Here is a 19,741-nt window from a genome sequence, read left to right as displayed (position 1 = left end):
GACCCGATCAGTCTCGGAATCCCGGTTTACAAGACATTTCGACAATGGTAAAACAAGACCAGCAAAGCCACCCGAATGTGCTGACAAATCCTGATAGGAGCTGCACATATCTCGTTCTCAGGGCACACCAGATTGTCCAAACTTCCGGTAGGCGAGCCAGAGTTGCCCCTGGTGGCCACCGGCGGCTGACAGGTTGGACCAACACTCAGAGGAGCACTGGCCCGGGGGTTTAAAATAAAGATGACCCTTGAGTCTACAGAACCCAAGGGAAAAGGCTTAGGTAGGCAAATGGTAAAACCAAGGTTGGGCCTTGCTGGAGGAGTTTTATTCAAAGCGAACTGTCAAGGGGGTCCCATAAATCACCCAACCGCGTAAGGAACGCAAAATCAAGGAACATATCACCGGTATGACGGAAACTAGGGCGGCAAGAGTGGAACAAAACACCAGGCATAAGGCCGAGCCTTCCACCCTTTACCAAGTATATAGATGCATTAATTAAATCAGAGATATTGTGATATCCCAACATATCCATGTTCCAACATGGAACAAACTTCATCTTCACCTGCAACTAGCAACGCTATAAGAGGGGTTGAGCAAAAGTGGTAACATAGCCAAACAACGGTTTGCTAGGAAGGGTGAAAAGGTTAGAGGCTGACATGGCAATTTGGGAGGCTTGATAAACAAGTGGTAGGAAGCGCAAGCATAGAGATAGAACGAACAACTAGCAAAGCAAAGATAGAATTGATATCGAGGATAATGGTCATCTTGCCTGAAATCCCGCTAGGAAGAAGAACGAGTCCATGAAGAAGACAAACGGACGTAGTCGAACGAATCCTCACAACTCCGGAACGAAACCGAAGCTAACGAGAGAAGCAACCCGGAAAGAAACAAACAACATAGTAAACAACCACCACATACACATGGCATGATGCACAAACAAGTATGATGCATGTCCGATTTAATGAGGCATGGCATGGCAAAATGCAACAAACAATACTACAAATTCAGTGGAGCTCAATATGCAACGAGTTGCATATTGACAAAACACCACATCAATTATTTAGTTCTCTCCCGTTTATGTACCCAACAATATTAAATGTTGTTAAACATGGCAATATGTGAAGCATAATAAAACTACCTATCTAGGCAAGTTTAAATGAGGCCGGAAACAACAAACAACAATTCCGGAAAAACCTCATGTACATATTTTAGATTTGGTACTGTTCTGCCCTAAACACAATTTTAATGTTGTTCAACAGCAAAATAAAGTGCACCATGTTAAACTAGGCATTTTTCTACCCCATTTACATATAAAGTTTATTAAATTCGGATCTACGATTAATTAGTTATGAAATAAATCATTTTAACATGGCATTTACGCAAAATCAAACAAACAGCAAGGTTAAACATTTTAAACATGGATGAAAGTGGCATATTATGAAACTAGACAAAATTCTAAGCACTTTTCATATTTAAATCATTTTAATCCGATGCACCATTTGTGAGTTATTAAATGCATGATCTCGAGGGACTTTTCTGCAAAACTGGCAGTCTCTGGATAAATAGCTAAAACCGTTCCGCGAAAAAAACATGAATCGGGCCGAATCCGGCTAGGCCAACAGTGCACAGGAGGCGGCTGCTCACATTGGGCCAACAGGCCGAAGGGGAAGCAGAGCGGTGGGCCGGCGGATCTGGGCCGTGGGGATGCAGCCCACGCGGACGCGGTCAATGGTGACGGGCGAGGTGTCGAGGCAGAGGCGCCATCCTTTGCTCGACAAGAAGCAGAGCAGCGGCGCCCTGGAACTTGTGGGAGACGGCGAAGGCAAGGGGGATCCAGCCGGATCCAAGGCGGAGCGACCGGATCAGGGCAGCGGTGGTGGAGATCGGCGGAGACGAGCTTGAGGCGTCGGCCATGGGAGCTCCGGCGAGTTCCCTGAGGAGGAGAGCGGGTGGTTCCTGTCCAAGGCAGAGAGAGCCCGGAGAGAGAGAGAGAGATGAATACAGAGGAAGGAAGAAGAACGAGGGAAGGAGGCGGGGCATGGCGCTGGACCTGTGGCTGCCGGCGGCGACGCTTGCAGGGAGGTCCGACGACCTGGGGAACGGATCCGGGCGGCGAGGAGCTCCCGAGCAGCACGGGTGCCCGCCTCCTGGTGGCTTGCACGGGCTGCAGGAGGGAGGCGCGGGGTCGCGAGGCCAAGGCAGGGGAACGGCAAGGCGGTGGCTGCCCCTGGGATCGAGCCGAGGAGGGAGAGGAGGCACGACCTCGGGCGTCTGGAAAACGGCGAGGACGACCGGAGCAGAGGAGGAGGAGACGCGCTGGCGTGGGGAGGCTCGGGGTTGGGCTGTTGCTGCGGGCTCGAGGAGAAGCATAGGAGGCCGCGAGACGAGGTGGCTCTGGTCGCCGATGGAGCTTGCTCCGGCGGCGCGGGCGATGGAGGTCAAGGGAGGTGAGGTGGTGGTGGCCTTGCGGGTGGCTACTGGTTGGATGGATGGATCGACGGAGAGCAGTGGCTGGGCGCGGAAGGAGATGGGCAGGTGGGTGGATCGGGGGGGATCCCGAGGAAGATGCGGGAGAGAGTGGCGGCGGCTAGGAGGATCCCTAGAAATTAGGGATTTGGTCTCGGTTTAGACTAGTATATATAGCGAGTGGGTTAGGTTAGGGGCTATCTTCTCCCTCCGATCATAATCAGGCAGACGAAAAAAATAGGCTAGGGAGAGTCCAATAAAGAACCGAAGATAATTTCGGGATGTTAGGGGATGATCCGGACCCATCGGTAACAACAACCCGGGTCGGGTTCGGGACAATTTTTGGACGCGCGCGAGGGGTGGTCTGAGAGGGGTCGACAAAGACAAAGTGTTTGACAAAAGGCCCCGGAGAAGACAAGAGAGAAAACGAGGAGCAACGTTGCAAGTGTGGTTGGTCTCAAAACGGTCAACGAAAGCAAGGGGGGACGTGGCAACTATGAGCGGATGCAAGTTTTATGAAAACATGCGGATGCAATGCGATGATGACATGATGAATGCAACAAACAAATAAATAACATAGCCGACACGCAAAACATGGAAGGCGTCTGGAGCATCGGTCTCGGGGCGTTACACAGGAGCAGCGTGAGGAATTGGCCGTGAGGGCATTGAAGGTGAAGCACTTGGCTTACGCGCAGGCTTCTTTGCCATGGATTTCTTTGGCTTGACAGAGACCTCAGCGGCAGCAGCAGCAGCAGAGTCTTCATTGAATTTCCTCACTGCTTCTCTAGCTTGTTTAGCCGGCTTGGCCTGGTGCTTGGCCCATTCATCAGGATAATCTTCACCACACTTGAGGCTGGTGAGATCAGCTTCTTGGCCAGGTGCCAATGGAGGTCTTGAGCATGGAGGATTGAGTGCGAATTTCTTCATGTACTTGGGAGTCACATACCTGTACTCCCTCCACTCTCTTGCCCATCTCCTCTCTATCTTCTGAATGCGCACCTTGCGTTGATTTTTATCTTCCTTAGGGGGTGTGCAGTACCCAGCATAGATGTCCTCAGGGATTTCAAATGCAGTGTTGATCTCAGGCCTCTTTCCTCCTTTCTGTGGCTTCTTTCCATCAGCCATTTTCTTCAGATGAGGAATTTGAACAATTGAATTCTCTGAAGAAGTATGCAACCTTTCTTCGAGGAACGCTGCAAATGAGTTAAGTTGATGAGAACCTAGTGATTCAGCTGCGGACATGAGTACCTGTGAACAGAGTATAGTTGCGAGGAATTTCAAGAGGTCATATGCGTTCTTAGAAGATTTTTCAAAAAGAACAAGTTTGAGGAATTTGACCAGATGAGTCTTGAAGAATTTCACTAAGCGTTCTTTGTCTTAGGTTCCAGAGTTGTATAGATCGAAGATCCACACAATTGAGGAATCTTGAAGAAAAATTATTGCTTAGAGAAATGAATCAAGAACAAATGACATGTGAGGTGTTTAGTGTGTGAAGAAGTTGAAGAATAAACACCTTTGAAGATTTTGTAGAAGTCATTTGAATCAAAGAGGGCAGTAAAAGTAACTTTTAATTACCCTGAACGAAGAACACGACGAACTATGAGGTAGAGATGAGAAGTTCGTCTGTGCAGATCTTCCACGCCCTAACTCGGCGGAGGAAGACGGCTACGGCGGCGGCAGAGTGAAGATTTCCGCGGCCGGCGCGAGTACGGCAGCGACGAGGTCGAGGCAGTGAAGCTCTTCCTCACCGGCAATGATGAAGTAGCGGCGGCGCTAGGGTTGGAGAAGCTCGAGCTGGAGAGAGGTCGAGCGGAGTAAAGGAAGTGAGGAAGGGGAGAGGGGGTATTTATAGCCACGGTGAAAAACTGTTCGCCCGAAGAAATTGGACGAACGTGCCCCTGACCCTTCCCATTCGCTTGACATGTGTCACCCACGTACTGAGAAGTGGAGATCGTGTTAGATCGTGGGTGAATAGATAAGTATTTCGTGGGATGCGGAACAGTTTGAGCGGCAAAGCCGAAAATTTGGATAAGATAAGTTAAAAGTTCCGTTCGCAAATTCTTCAGCTGACAAGGACAAAGTGAAGATTTTGAACGAGTTTCAAATAGAACGCACATGAAGAATTTGTGAATAGATTGGGTTGAGTATAGCATAGAGGGGGAAGGGTCCGATCACATTCACTTAGCAGAAAAACCAACTTGAAAATTAACCATAAGTGAATGCTGTAGAGGACATAAACTCATATATATATATAGCCAATGAAGAAAAACGACGGAGAAGGTGAAGACAATGCAAAGTTGAAGAACATGAACAACTGAGGAATTTCAAAAATCGAAAAAAACTCAAATTGAAGATTTTCAACTTTTGTGGTGGCGTGACCCACCGTATAAGAATGATGATTTCAGACACCGCGTACAATTGTCGTAGGGCTCTGAGAATCAAATTCTTCATTCATTTCTTCACACTTAGAGTGTTATTCTTCATTGATTGAAGAAAAACATTTCTTCATGTGTTGCACATCTAAGTCATCAATTTTGCATAAGTGTTAGGATGAGTGTCTTTGTGAAGATATCGGCTAGCTGTTCTTCAGTCTTCACATGCTCAATAGAAATGTCGCCCTTCAACACATGATCGCGAAGAAAATGATGACGAATCTGAATGTGCTTTGTCTTCGAGTGCTGAAGTGGGTTGTGAGCAATCTTGATGGCACTCTCATTGTCACAGAAGAGAGGCACCTTCTTCACGTTGACGCCGTAGTCCTTGAGAGTTTGCTTCATCCACAACAATTGAGCACAACAAGAACCAGCAGCAATGTACTCAGCTTCAGCAGTAGACAGTGATACGTAGTTCTGTTTCTTCGAGGACCAACAGACCAAAGATCATCCGAGGAAATGACATGTACTAGATGTTGACTTGCGGTCCACACGATCACCAGCATAGTCAGAGTCAGAATATCCAATGAGATCAAAAGCCGAGCCCTTGGGGTACCATAATCCAAGTGTTGGTGTGTGAGCTAGATATCGAAGAATATGTTTCACAGCCTTATGGTGTGATTCCTTCGGTGTAGCTTAAAATCGAGCACACATGCAAACACTAAGCATAATATCTGGCCTAGATGCACATAAATACAATAAAGAACCAATCATGGAGCGGTATACCTTTTGATCGAAGTCAATACCATTTTCATCAGTGCACAGATGGCCATTTGTGGGCATCGGAATTTTGACGCCTTTGCAATATTGCATGCCGAATTTCCTCAGTACATCCTTGAGGTATTTCTCCTGAGATATGAATATGCCATTGCGCTATTGACGAATTTGAAGACCTAAGAAGAATTTCAACTCTCCCATCATAGACATTTGATATTCTTCACTCATCATATAGGCAAATTCATCACTATAACGTTGGTCAGTACAGCCAAAGATAATATCATCAACATATATTTGGCACACAAACAATTCACCATCATAAGATTTAGTGAAAAGAGTAGGGTCGAGTGAACCGGGTTTGAAGCCTTTCTTCATGAGGAATTCCTTCAAAGTATCATACCATGCCCGAGGGGCCTGCTTGAGGCCATAGAGGGCCTTATTGAGTCTGAAGACTTTGTCAGGATGCTTTGGATCTTCAAAACCTGGGGGTTGAGCAACATATACTTCTTCCTCAAGCTTACCATTGAGGAATGCACTTTTCACATCCATTTGATATAAAGTGATATCATGATGGTTAGCATAAGCAAGTAATATGCGAATAGCTTCAAGTCTAGCAACAGGTGCAAAAGTTTCATCGAAATCAATTCCTTCAACCTGTGTGTAGCCTTGAGCTACAAGCCGTGCCTTATTCCTCACCACAAGGCCATTTTCATCTTGCTTGTTGTGGTAGATCCACTTCGTGCCAATGATATTGTGCTTGCGAGGATCTGGACGTTTAACCAGTTCCCAGACGTTGTTGAGTTCGAATTGATGTAATTCTTCTTGCATGGCCTGAATCCACTCAGGCTCCAGAAATGCTTCATCTACCTTAGTGGGCTCTGTGATAGAGACAAAATCATAGTGCCCACAAAATTTAGATAAATGTGAAGCTTTTGAGCGTGTGAGAGGACCTGGTGCTTCAATGTCATCGATGATCTTTTCAACTTGCACTTCTTTTGCAACGCGAGGATGAGCAGGTTGTCATCGAGGAATTTGATCAGCTTTTTCTTCAGCACCATTTTCTTCAGCATTTTCTTCAGGTGCATTAGCTCGACGTTCTTCACGTTCTGGAATGAATTCTTCAGCAGATTCTTCGGTAGGAATGACATCCTCAGTAGCCTTGAACTTGATAGTTTCCTCAGGTGTTGATTCATCTATCACAGAGGGTAGGTGCTCTCTTTGCGAGCCATTAGTTTCATCGAACCGCACATCTACAGTTTCAACAACCTTGTGAAGAACGTTGTTGAAGACTCTCTAGGTGTGCGAGTCCTTTCCGTAACCAAGCATAAAACCTTCATGGCTTTCGGTGCAAATTTAGCATTGTGATGAGGATCTCTAATCCAACATTTAGCACCGAAGACTTTGAAATAACTCACATTGGGTTTCTTGTCAGTGAGGAGTTCATAGGCAGTCTTCTTGAAGAATTTGTGAAGATATACCCTGTTGATGATGTGGCACGCAGTATAAATTGCCTCGATCCAGAAGTGACGAGGCGTCTTGTACTCATCAAGCATAGTGCGAGCCATCTCAACAAGAGTTCTGTTCTTGTGCTCCACGACGCCATTCTGCTGAGGAGTGTAAGGAGCAGATAACTCATGAGTAATACCAAGTTCATCAAGATAGTCATCAAGACCAGAATTCTTGAACTCAGTTCCATTGTCACTTCTGATGTGCTTGATCTTTACACCAAAGTTGGTTGAAGCCCTCGAGGAAAATCATTTGAAGACTTCCTGCACTTCATGTTTGTAAGTAACAATGTGTACCCATGTGTATCGAGAGTAATCATCAACAATAACAAAGCCATAGAGAGATGCGTCATTTGTGACTGCTGAGTAATGGTTAGGACCGAAGAGATCCATATGAAGCAATTCAAATGGTCGAGTAGTGGTCATGATAGTCTTCGCTGGATGCTTAGCCTTGGTCATCTTTCCAGCTTCACAAGCTCCACACAAGTGATCCTTGAGGAATTTGACATTCTCAATGCCAATGACATGCTTCTTCTTCCCAAGCATGTGCAAATTCCTCATGCCTGCATGACCAAGTCGTCGATGCCATAGCCAGCCTTCTGAAGCTTTTGCAAGTAGGCACACGGCTGGTTGCGGTCCTGTAGAGAAATCAACAATATACAAGTCTCCTCTCCTAAAGCCTTCGAAGACTTTGGAATTGTCAGCTTCCATAACCACAACACAACGATACTTGCCAAAGACAACAACCATATCAAGATCACAAAGCATTGAGATAGACATGAGGTTGTATCCTAAGGACTCGATAAGCATGACTTTGTCCATGTGTCGATCCTTTGTGATCGCAACCTTACCTAGACCCAATACCTGACTTTTGCCTTTGTCAGCGAATATGATATGCATCAAATGCGATGGTGATAAGGGAGCATCCATCAATAGATTCTTGTCACCAGTCATGTGAATTGTACATCCACTATCGATGACCCACTCAGTGGCTTTGGGTTGATCATCCTGCAGATGAATTAGTGCAGCTTACGAACTTCATATACTTCATCAGTGAAGAATATGACATCATAATTCATCAGACCAATTTCATCAAGCAATGCAACAGTTAAAAACAGTATGAGGATGTGAGAAATGAAAGTTCATTTCTTCATGATTAGGCTGCGTCCTTTCAAGCACTTTTCAGGTCTCCAGCAAATTCTTCAGACGTTAAAGTACGTCTGGAGACCTGACCCTGCATAAAAGATTAGTTCTTTTTCTTCACCACCCACATCTGAAGGGGTGGCAAAGAGTTCATCACTCTGCGAGCTCCATACGAGAAAGGTGGCATAGAATCCAATCCATTTCATTTCACATAAGAGGAGTTAGGGTAAACATATGAATAAGCAGAGAAATTCTTTGAGGACTTATGAACATAATGATTAGAAGAATAATGCTCATATTCATAGCCCTTAGCTCTTCCCTGCGAAACAGAGTTTTTAGCACGATGATGTTCATATGAGGACTTTGATCCTTTTGAGGAATATGATCCACGTGAGGAATTCGATCCGTATGAGGACTTGGATCCATATGAAGAATTTGATCTGGGGTTCCTATTCTTCACAGGTGGTGTCATGAGGACATTCACCTTAAGACTTTCAAGGCACCTTTTGGGAACCCAGATTTTCTTCATAGGAGAACCGTTCCTGCAGTTAGTGCCAACATATCTAGCAAATACTTCACCATTCTGATTTTTAAACAGTTTATAGTTGGAGTCAAATGACTCATCAAAAGAATGAGAAGATTTACATGTAAAGCCAGATAAATTAGATGGATCAACTGGAGGTCCCTTTGCAGCAACCCATGAGGTTTTGGGGTACTGCTCAGGCTTCCAATATGTATCATCAGCATTGAGTTTCCTCTCAAAGGCAATACCCTCTTTCCTAGGGTTCCTGTTGAGGATCTGCTTTTTAAGCACATCACAAAGAGTCTGATGCCCTTTGAGGCTTTTGTACATGCCTGTCATGTACAATTCCTTCAACCCTGCATCGTCAGTGATACTAGCAATGTCCTCAGATGAGGAATTAGTGATAGCAGAGACAGTTGAAGAATTTGTAGCATTAGAAGCATTTGAACATTCAGGTGAAGAATTAGCAGATTCACGTTCAATGCATTTCAAACATGGAGGAACAAATTCTTCCTGAGCAGCGCTGATTTGTTGAGCAAGTAATGAATCGCGCTCCTTTTGAAGATCTTCATAACTCACTCTTAGCTTCTCAAGATATTGCTTTCTTTGAAGAAATTCATAAGAAAGCTTCTCATGATCAGATAAGAGAGTGTTATGTTGATCTTGAAGGGTGTCATACTTAGTATGAAGTCTCTGAAGACTTTCAGCCAAAGCTTTTGACTGGTCCATTTCTTCACCCAACATATCATCGCTCTTATTTAGCATGTATTGAACTTTTTCCAAAGCTCTTTGTTGTTTAGTGGCAAGGGAAGCAAGTTTGACATAGCTGGGTCCAAATTCATCACTTGACTCGGATAGGTAGCATTCAGTTACCTCAGCACTTTTTGCCATAAGGCATGATGAAGAGGATGATGATTCTGGTTCAAATGTCATCGCTTTGAGAGATTTCTTGAAGTCCTCAAACCAAGGATCATGACGGGTTCGATGACCTTCATAGACCTCAGAGAGACGATCCCAGATGAGCTTCGCATGATTGAGATGCATGATGTTCCTGAACTGATTTTGAGACAGACAGGAGCAGATGAAGTCCTTCGCCGTGAGGTTGAGAAGAGTGTACTGGCGAATGTCATCAGCTTCCGCCGTCTTGCACAGATCGGTAAGACCAATCTCAGTGACGGTCCACAGTTCGCTGTTCATCGCCATGAGGCGCTTCTTCATCATGGCCTTCCACTTGGGATACTCGTGACCGTCAAAGATGGGGCATGGCACTTTCTTCATACCTGTGGTCGACATAACTAAAACTCCAAGCGGTTAAACCAAAATCACACAGAACGAGGGAGTACCTTGCTCTGATACCAATTGAAAGTGCGTTATATCGACTAGAGGGGGGTGAATAGGCGATTTTTACGAATTCTTCACTGAGGAATTTGCCAGTGAGGAAATTCCTTAGCGAAGAACTACTTGCAGCAGAATAAGTACTCAAAAGTATGCATAGCAGAACACAAGCATGGTCATCATGATGAAATGAAGACAAGCACAGAGTACAGAAAGCGTAAACACAGGATAACACAGGATGAAGACAAACAGACTGAAGAAATTGAACTGAGGAAATTGAGAAAGTCTTCAGTCAAAGTCTTCAAACACAGATATGAACAAGTGCACAACACAGTTATGAGGAAATGAAAGAGTTGAGGAAATAGAACCAGTTGGCTTGGTGAAGACAATAATTTGGTAGACCAGTTCCAACTGTTGTCTCAATTATACATCTGGTTGGAGCGGCTAGGTATTTAAACCTAAGGACACACAGTCCCGAACACACAGTCCTCACTGTATTCTCCTTGAGCTAAGGTCACACAGACCTCGCCCAATCACTCGAGGTAAGTCTTCAGGTGACTTCCGAACCTTCACAAACTCGGTCACTCGGCGATCCACAATTCCTCTTGGATGCTCTAGACCATGACGCCTAACCATCTGGAAGAAGCACAGTCTTCAAAGGTAACAAGCGTTGGATCCACGCAGGATCAATCTCTTCAGTGATGCTCAATCACTTTGGGTTTGTAGGTGTTTGGGTTTGGGTTTTCCTCACTTGATGATTTTCGCTCCAAGTCCTCGGAGGATGGGATGCTCTCAAATGACAAGTGTCAGTTTCTCTCGGAGCAGCCAACCAGCTAGTGGTTGTAGGGGGCGGCAATTTATAGCCTAGGGAGCAGCCCGACATGATAAGACATAAATGCCCTTCAATGATATGACTGTTAGGTGAGTAGATATTTTGGGACAGCTGGCGCATAGCAGAGCAACGGTCGGAAATTTGAGTATCAAATTCCTCAGGGCTATCATGTTCCTCACTGTGTAGGCAATCCGCACTGGCGAATTCCTAACTCCTCAGTCAGAACAAATTCCTCAGAGACCAGAAGAACTTCATCTCTATCACTGAAGAATATGACTGAATTGTATGAGATTTCCAATGGCTTCACTCGAAGGGATTGGTAGGTGTAGGATTTTGAGTTGAGCATCACATGGAAATTTTTCCTTAGTATTTCCTCGACCCCCTTTAATAGTACGGTGTTTCCTATGACTCAAGAAAGAGAAAATGAAACTACGAAAACAAAAGTCTTCACGCTTCATGTTCCTCAAATGAATACCAAGTCTTCAAGGTCACACCAACTTCTTCACTTTCAAAGTCTTCAGAAAGTCTTCAGTCGAAGAACTTCATTTTTAGGGGTCGACTTTCTCTGTAAATATCAAACTCCTCATAGACTTATAGACCTATGTACACTCATAAACACATTAGTCCCTTAACCTATAAGTATTCAATACACCAAAATCACTAAGGGGCACTAGATGCACTTACACTTTATGACTAATGTTGAGTCCATGGATTATACGCACTCTCACCCTTCCATCATTGCTAGCCTCTTCGGTACCGTGCATTGCCCTTTCTCACCTCGAGTTGGTGCAAACTTCGCCGGTGCATCCAAACCCCGTGATATGATACACTCTATCACACATAAACCTCCTTATATCTTCCTCGAAACAGCCACCATACCTACCTATTATGGCATTTCCATAGTAATTCCGAGATATATATTGCCATGCAACTTTCCACCATTCCGTTTATTATGACACGCTTCATCATTGTCATATTGCCTTGCATGATCATGTAGTTGACATCGTATTTGTGGCAAAGCCACCATGCATAATTTTTCATACAAGTCACTCATGATTCATTGCCCATCCCGGTACACCGCCGGAGGCACTCATATAGAGTCATATTTTGTTCTAGTATCGAGTTGTAATCCTTGAGTTGTAAATAAATAGAAGTGTGATGATCATCATTATTAGAGCATTGTCCCGTGTGAGGAAATATAAAAAGAAAAGAGAAAGGCCAAAAAAAGGCCCCAAAAAAAGAAGGCCCAAAAAATGAGAGAAAAAGAGAGAAGGGGCAATGCTACTATCCTTTTTCCACACTTGTGCTTCAAAGTAGCACCATGATCTTCATGATAGAGAGTCTCTTATTTTGTCACTTTCATATACTAGTGGGAATTTTCATTATAGAACTTGGCTTGTATATTCCAACAATGGGCTTCCTCAAATGACCTAGGTCTTCGTGAGCAAGCAAGTTGGATGCACACCCACTTAGTTTCTTTTGTTGAGCTTTCATACATTTATAGCTCTAGTGCATCAGTTGCATGGCAATCCCTACTCCTCGCATTGACATCAATTGATGGGCATCTCCATAGCCCGTTGATTAGCCGCGTCGATGTGAGACTTTCTCCCTTTTTGTCTTCTCCACACAACCTCCATCATCATATTCTATTCCACCTATAGTGCTATGTCCATGGCTCGCGCTCATATATTGCGTGAAAGTTGAAAAAGTTTGAGAATGATAAAGTATGAAACAATTGCTTGGCTTGTCATCGGGGTTGTGCATGATGGGAGCATTTTGTGTGACGAAAATGAAGCATGGCCAAACTATATGATTTTGTAGGGATGAGCTTTCTTTGGCTATGTTATTTTGAGAAGACATAATTGCTTGGTTACTATGCTTGAAGTATTATTATTTTTATGTCAATATTAAACTTTTGTCTTGAATCTTTCGGATCTGAACATTCATGCCACAATAAAGAAAATTGCATTGAAAAATATGTTAGGTAGCATTCCACATCAAAAATTCTGTTTTTATCATTTACCTACTCGAGGACGAGCAGGAATTAAGCTTGGGGATGCTTGATACGTCTCCAACGTATCTATAATTTTTGATTGTTCCATGCTATTATATTATCCATCTAGGATGTTTTATATGCATTTATATGCTATTTTATATGATTTTTGGGACTAACCTATTAACCTACCCAGTGCCAGTTTCTATTTTTTTCCTTGTTTTTGAGTATCGCAGAAAAGGAAAACCAAACGGAGTCGAGTTGACCTGAAATTTCACGGAGATTATTTTTGGACCAGAAGAAGCCCACAGAGTATCGGAGATGGACCAGAAGAGTCCCGAGGCACCCACGAGGGTGGGGGCGCGCCCTACCCCCCTGGGCGTGCCCCCCTACCTCGTGGCTGCCTCGGAGACCCCCCTGACTTGTTCCTGACGCCAAAAATCCCTATAAATATAGAAACCCCCGAAAAGAAACCTAGATCGGGAGTTCCTCCACCGCAAGCCTCTATAGCCACCAAAAACCAATCGGGACCCTGTTCCGACACCCTGCCGGAGGGGGTCCCTCACTGGTGGCCATCTTCATCATCCCGACGCTCTCCATGACAAGGAGGGAGTAGTTCACCCTCGGGGATGAGGGTATGTACCAGTAGCTATTTGTTTGATATCTCTCTCTCTCTCGTGTTCTTGATTTGGCACGATCTTGATGTATCACGAGCTTTGCTATTATAGTTGGATCTTATGATGTTTCTCCCCCTCTACTCTCTTGTAATGGATTGAGTTTTCCCTTTGAAGTTATCTTATCGGATTGAGTCTTTAAGGATTTGAGAACACTTGATGTATCTCTTGCATGTGCTTATATGTGGTGACAATGGGATATTCACGTGATCTACTTGATGTATGTTTTGGCGATCAACTTGCGGGTTCAGTGACCTTGTGAACTTATGCATAGGGGTTGGCACACGTTTTTGTCTTAACTCTCTGGTAGAAACTTTCGGGCACTCTTTGAAGTTCTTTGTGTTGGTTGAATAGATGAATCTGAGATTGTGTGACGCATATCGTATAATCATGCCCACGGATACTTGAGGTGACATTGGAGTATCTAGGTGACATTAGGGTTTTGGTTGATTTGTGTCTTAAGGTGTTATTCTAGTACGAACTCTAGGATAGATCAAACGGAAAGAATAGCTTCGTGTTATTTTACTACGGACTCTTGAATAGATTGATCAGAAAGGATAACTTTGAGGTGGTTTCGTACCCTACCATAATCTCTTCGTTTGTTCTCCGCTATTAGTGACTTTGGAGTGACTCTTTGTTGCATGTTGAGGGATAGTTATATGATCCAATTATGTTATTATTGTTGAGAGAACTTGCACTAGTGAAAGTATGAACCCTAGACCTTGTTTCCTAGCATTGCAATTCCGTTTACGCTCACTTTTATCACTTGCTACCTTACTATTTTTATATTTTCAGATTACAAAAACCTATATCTACCATCCATATTGCACTTGTATCACCATCTCTTCGCCGAACTAGTGCACCTACACAATTTACCATTGTATTGGGTGTGTTGGGGACACAAGAGACTCTTTGTTATTTGGTTGCAGGGGTGTTTGAGAGAGACTATCTTCATCCTACGCCTCCCACGGATTGATAAACCTTAGGTCATCCACTTGAGGGAATTTTGCTACTGTCCTACAAACCTCTGCACTTGGAGGCCCAACAACGTCTACAAGAAGAAGGTTGTGTAGTAGACATCATTCTCCATGGGCCTTGGAACCAATCTCCACACCTTGTTGTGCTCGAAGTTGTTGAGTTCTTCATGCATGGCATTAAGCCAATTCGGATCTTCGAGCGCCTCATAGACCTTTTGGGGTTCAACACAAGAGACAAACGTGTGATGTTCACAATAGTTTGCCAATTGTCTACGAGTGCTTACCCCCTTCCGTATGCTTCCAAGCACATTTGTCATGAGATGACCCTTGGTTGAGAGCTTGGATGCAATCTTGGCGGCACGACGCTCCAATTCCTCCTCAGGAGTGAGTTGAGGAGCGGTTACTTGATCGTCTTGAGCGTCGTCTTGAGCTTGTTCTTGATCTTGAGCTTGCTCTTGATCTTGAACTTGCTCGGAGGAGAGAACTTGACCTTGGGCATCACTTGGTGGTTCAACACCATCTTGAGGTTGATCTTGCCCTTGGTCTTGTTCATGAGGTTGAGGGCCTTCACTTTGTTCTTCGGAAGCGTGTGGGCCTTGGGTTGGTGATGGTTCCACTAGAGTGGAACATTGTCCTTCTCCTTCGGCCACAAGGGGTTCCTCAATGGGTAGGATAAAACCAACACCCATTCTTCTTATGGCTTGGGGAGGAATTTCATCACCTACATCACAAGTGCCACTTTGCTCCACTTCGGAGCCGTTATTCTCATCAAACTCCACGTTACATGTCTCCTCAATAAGTCTCGTGGACTTATTGAGGACACGGTAAGCATGAGAGGTTGTAGCATAACCAACAAACACTACAAAAAAATACACTTCCGTGATGATACGTGTTTGTCACAGTAGGTCGCGTTTTTTGTCATGCATGTACATCCATGACGATTTTATGACAGAATCAAGATAGTCATACCTGTGCTGTCATAGAAGTGTTCCATGACATTACCAAAATTATCATCACGGAAGTGTCCACTTCCATGACGATAAATCGCGCGTCACAGAAGTGCTTTCGTCAAGGGTGACCGACACGTGTCATCCACCATAACGGAACGCTGTTAAGCTATCAGGTCCGGTTTTGGATCCGATAACCCGTTAACAGCCCCGACCAATGGGGATTTTCCATGTGTAAAATCATCATTGGCTGGAGGAAACACGTGTCGGCTCACCGTTGGGACAGATGTCATCCACTCATTGGACACAAGGCGCCTATGATATGTCGACACATGGCACGGCCCAACAGAGGCCCATTCCGGTGAAAAGGCCGGCACGTTTGACTTGGTCAAAAGGTGGCGGGCCGGCCCACGGAAAGTCTGTTAACAGCATGTTCGCATATAGCCCATTTACAACCCGCTAACTCACGGCCCGTTACGGCCTAACGGAATTAGGCCTAGTAGCGTCATCTGGACCGTCCAATATGATTCTAGCCCATTGTAACTTCTGGCCCATGTATGGCCCATGACGTATTTCGGCCCATATGAGTCCCTTTATAACTCTTGGCCCATTAATGGTCTGTGGTGAAACCGGCCCGTAATTAACAATGTATCGCTTTATACCCATTAGCGGCCCATTATTCCATTGGGTCCTTTCCAGCCTGTGTTACCTTTCGGCCTTCTCAGGGCCCATTTATTCTTGGGCTCATTTCCAGCATTCGGTTACTTACGGCCCGTTACTGGCCTTTTCTGCTTGTGGGCCAAATTCAGCCCGTGGATACAGTCGGCCCATTTGTGGCCCGTTAATCTGTTGGGCCATTTTCATAGCATCATCAAATACGGCCTATTAACGGCCCGTTATGGTCAGCCCATAAAACGTACGATTTCCACTCTAGCCCGTTTATGGCCCCTTATACGGCCTGTACAAGGCCCATAGATGAGACGGCCCGTAGAAAGCCCATGGATCCTACGGGACGTAGAAGGCCCATTGACCCGACGACCCATAGAAGGCCCATTTATCCGATGGCCCATAGAAGGCCCATGGATCCGACAGCCCATAGAAGGCCCATGGATCTGACGGCCCATAGAAGGCCCATGGATCCGATAGCCGATAGAAGGCCCATGGATCCGACAGCCCATAGAAGGCCCACGGATCCGACGGCCATAGAAGGCCATGGATCGTCCGTCCCGTAGATGGCCCACGGATCATACGGCCTGTGGAGGGCCATGGTCACTACAACGTTTGGGCGAGTCGGCCCCCGTTTGAACGATATAGCATATTCAAAGAATTATCCTACTCTATACTATCACCTCTAAAAAGCATACACTATACAATAAAGAGACTAAGGCATAGAAACGTAGAATAATCCTACACTATACAATAAAGAAATTACAGCCGATTATACCCACTGGGCACTATGGTTCGGCACCAGTGATAATAAAGCATACACAAACAACAAATTACATACACTGGGCAAATACAGCTCATACATCATGGACGCGCATCAACATAACTTACCATTTGAATTATAATCTCTTCAGAAAATAGGATTGGCCGGATTTAGATAGCACAAATTTCAGTCTGCAAAATCTCCAATTCCTTCGTTGTTACCTTAGTGTCTTGTTTCATTTTTTTTGACTCCTGCATCTAATACCTGCATGTCCAGTCTCAACTTGTTGATTGTACGTTGAGAATCATGTACACGTTGTCTTGCCACCTCTAGTTGATGCTCGGGAACATCAGCACATTCCAATTCCAATCCATAATCATTCGGTAGCGGCCATGCCGCACTGCTCGCAGATCTTTGTGTTGATGTCACTTCATCCTGAAATGTTTGTGTAAGTACACATGACTAGGGCAAAAATATAGTTACAACAGTGAAGCGAGCAAGATAGACTATTTTGTACATGGCAAAACAGGACTAACAATAATGTTACACGTGATGAAGCATAAGCAGGTGATATTTTAAAAATTATAAAAAGCCTGCATACAGAAATCTCTCTTAGCTCACCAGAGGAGCATGATGTTGGGGCCCAATCCAAAACACAGACAAGTTACAAATTTAGACAGCACGTTGCGTAGAAGTAAGCAAGCAGTTGGCCATTCTGTAGCTCAATTAAAGTCTTAGGGAGCATCATGAACAGCAGAGGGTTTCATACAAACATACTACAGCAAGCAAAACTATGCAATCATTAGCCTAGTATAAACTAGATTGTGAGCCTCATGCAATAATAGTTGGTTAATAGACTTCAAAGCTTCAGGCACACTTCGGCAGAGTAATTAAATGGTAAGGCCTTTAATTATGTCAACTAATAGTTATACAAGTACCCAACATCAGGCATCATTCTTTGGGCATCTCATTAACCGAGGACAAATAAAGCAATTGAAAAGAACAAATTAACTATGCCTGAAACAAACAAGGAATTGAACTGTTGAGTTGGATACAGTGACTTACCTTAACAGGTTGAAGAGGCTCAGCGCAGCTCCTACTTCTCTTGCAAGGCTCCTTCCTAACATCTTGTACTTGGAAATCCTCAATCTTATCTTCATTGCACCCCCTCTCCAAGGTGACACAAACTAGTTACTCGTCTCCTTGGAAGATAAATATGCATACTTTCCAGTCTGTGAACACAAAAGGATGAGATTATAACAAAACAACACCACATAATGAAACATGCCGCATCTCTTGCACTTGCACACAATGAAATGAGCATTTACTATGTCTGCGCTATGTAAAAACTAGGCATACCTTCGAACTGGATCTCCGGGTACTCTTGGAGAGACTACTTTAGTGTACAGCCAAACCTTTATGTCACCTATGAGTTAGAAAAGGCCCCACTACAGCAGCCCTTAGTGTTTAAATCGTTGACAAGCTCTGTTAGAGTGTTAGGTCAAGAACAGCAAGTAATCAAAGCAAATAGTCCTAGTATGGTGGCTGATGCAAACAAGCAATTGAACAGATGTGTGAGCAAATCTTACATATCAAGAAAAGAAGCAAATAAGGGGGCTTAAAGACCATCACTTGACTGACCAGATCTAAGGGGCATTTAAACATCATGTGCAATGTATGAACTAACATAAACATTGCATATTCCAGATTCTACAATGGAATGCACATGTGTTAGGTTATGCCATGTATGATGATGCCTAAATGTACACTATAGCAGGCAGGAGTGATTCATCATTGCACGCACAATTGAATTGCAGGTTAAGGGCCAGTTCTATTCCGCCTTTTCAGGGCTTATTGTCAAAATAAGCCATAAAAGATGTAAAGAAGTCATTTTTTAGTTATGGGCTTGGGCTTAACTAATTTCGCTTTGGAGGGGGGGTCTTTTGGGTAGAAGCTCACTAAGAATTGAAGGGAAGGGGAATAGTGAAATGACTCTATTGTCTGCCTATATTACACTCAAAATGCAACTGCTGACGCCCGCGTCACACCTCACCCTCAAGTAAAAACAAACACGCAAGTGTTCATTGCCCTGCCCGCTTGCATCTCCTCTCCCCTTTCCCTCTACCTCGATCCCCTGCCTGCAGCACAAGGGTTCCTCCAGCGAGCCGTCGCCCCTGGTCCCATCTGGCCTGGTCCTCGACGATGCTCTGTCCATCTAGGCTACATGGCCGGCGGGTAGGGGAAAATCTCCCTGGCTGCTCCTCCCTCTGGCGCCGCCCCTCATTCTCATGGTCTCCAGTAGCTGCTCCACTGTGGTTCGTCCAACGCACTACTCCGGCAAGCGCTGCACAACTACGGCTGATGCCACACTGTGGCAGAAGGCACCTTATTCCCCCTCCCCACCTCCCAGGCCGTGGCCTTGAGGTGCTGTTGAAGGATGAGCTCATCCAACAAGGTGAGGATCTCCTCTGATTTTTTGCCAAATTTTCATTCTGATCCACTATACGATAATTGCTATGAGCTGCTTCTGCTGCTGCTATATGATGCATTGCTATGAGCTGCTCCTGCTGCTGCTATATGATGAATTGCTATGAGTTGCTGCCGCTATATGATGAATTGCTATGAGCTGCTGCTGCTATATGATGAATTGCTATGAGATGCTGCTGCTGTTATATGATGAGTTGCTATAAGCTGCTCCTGCTGCTGCTGTATGATGAATTGCTATGATCTGCTCCTGCTGATGCTATATGATGAATTGCTATGAGCTG

The sequence above is a fragment of the Triticum aestivum genome, chromosome 3D (genome assembly GCF_018294505.1).
Source record: "Triticum aestivum cultivar Chinese Spring chromosome 3D, IWGSC CS RefSeq v2.1, whole genome shotgun sequence".
Classification (NCBI taxonomy): Eukaryota; Viridiplantae; Streptophyta; class Magnoliopsida; order Poales; family Poaceae; genus Triticum; species Triticum aestivum.
This window is presented reverse-complemented; position numbering follows the sequence as displayed.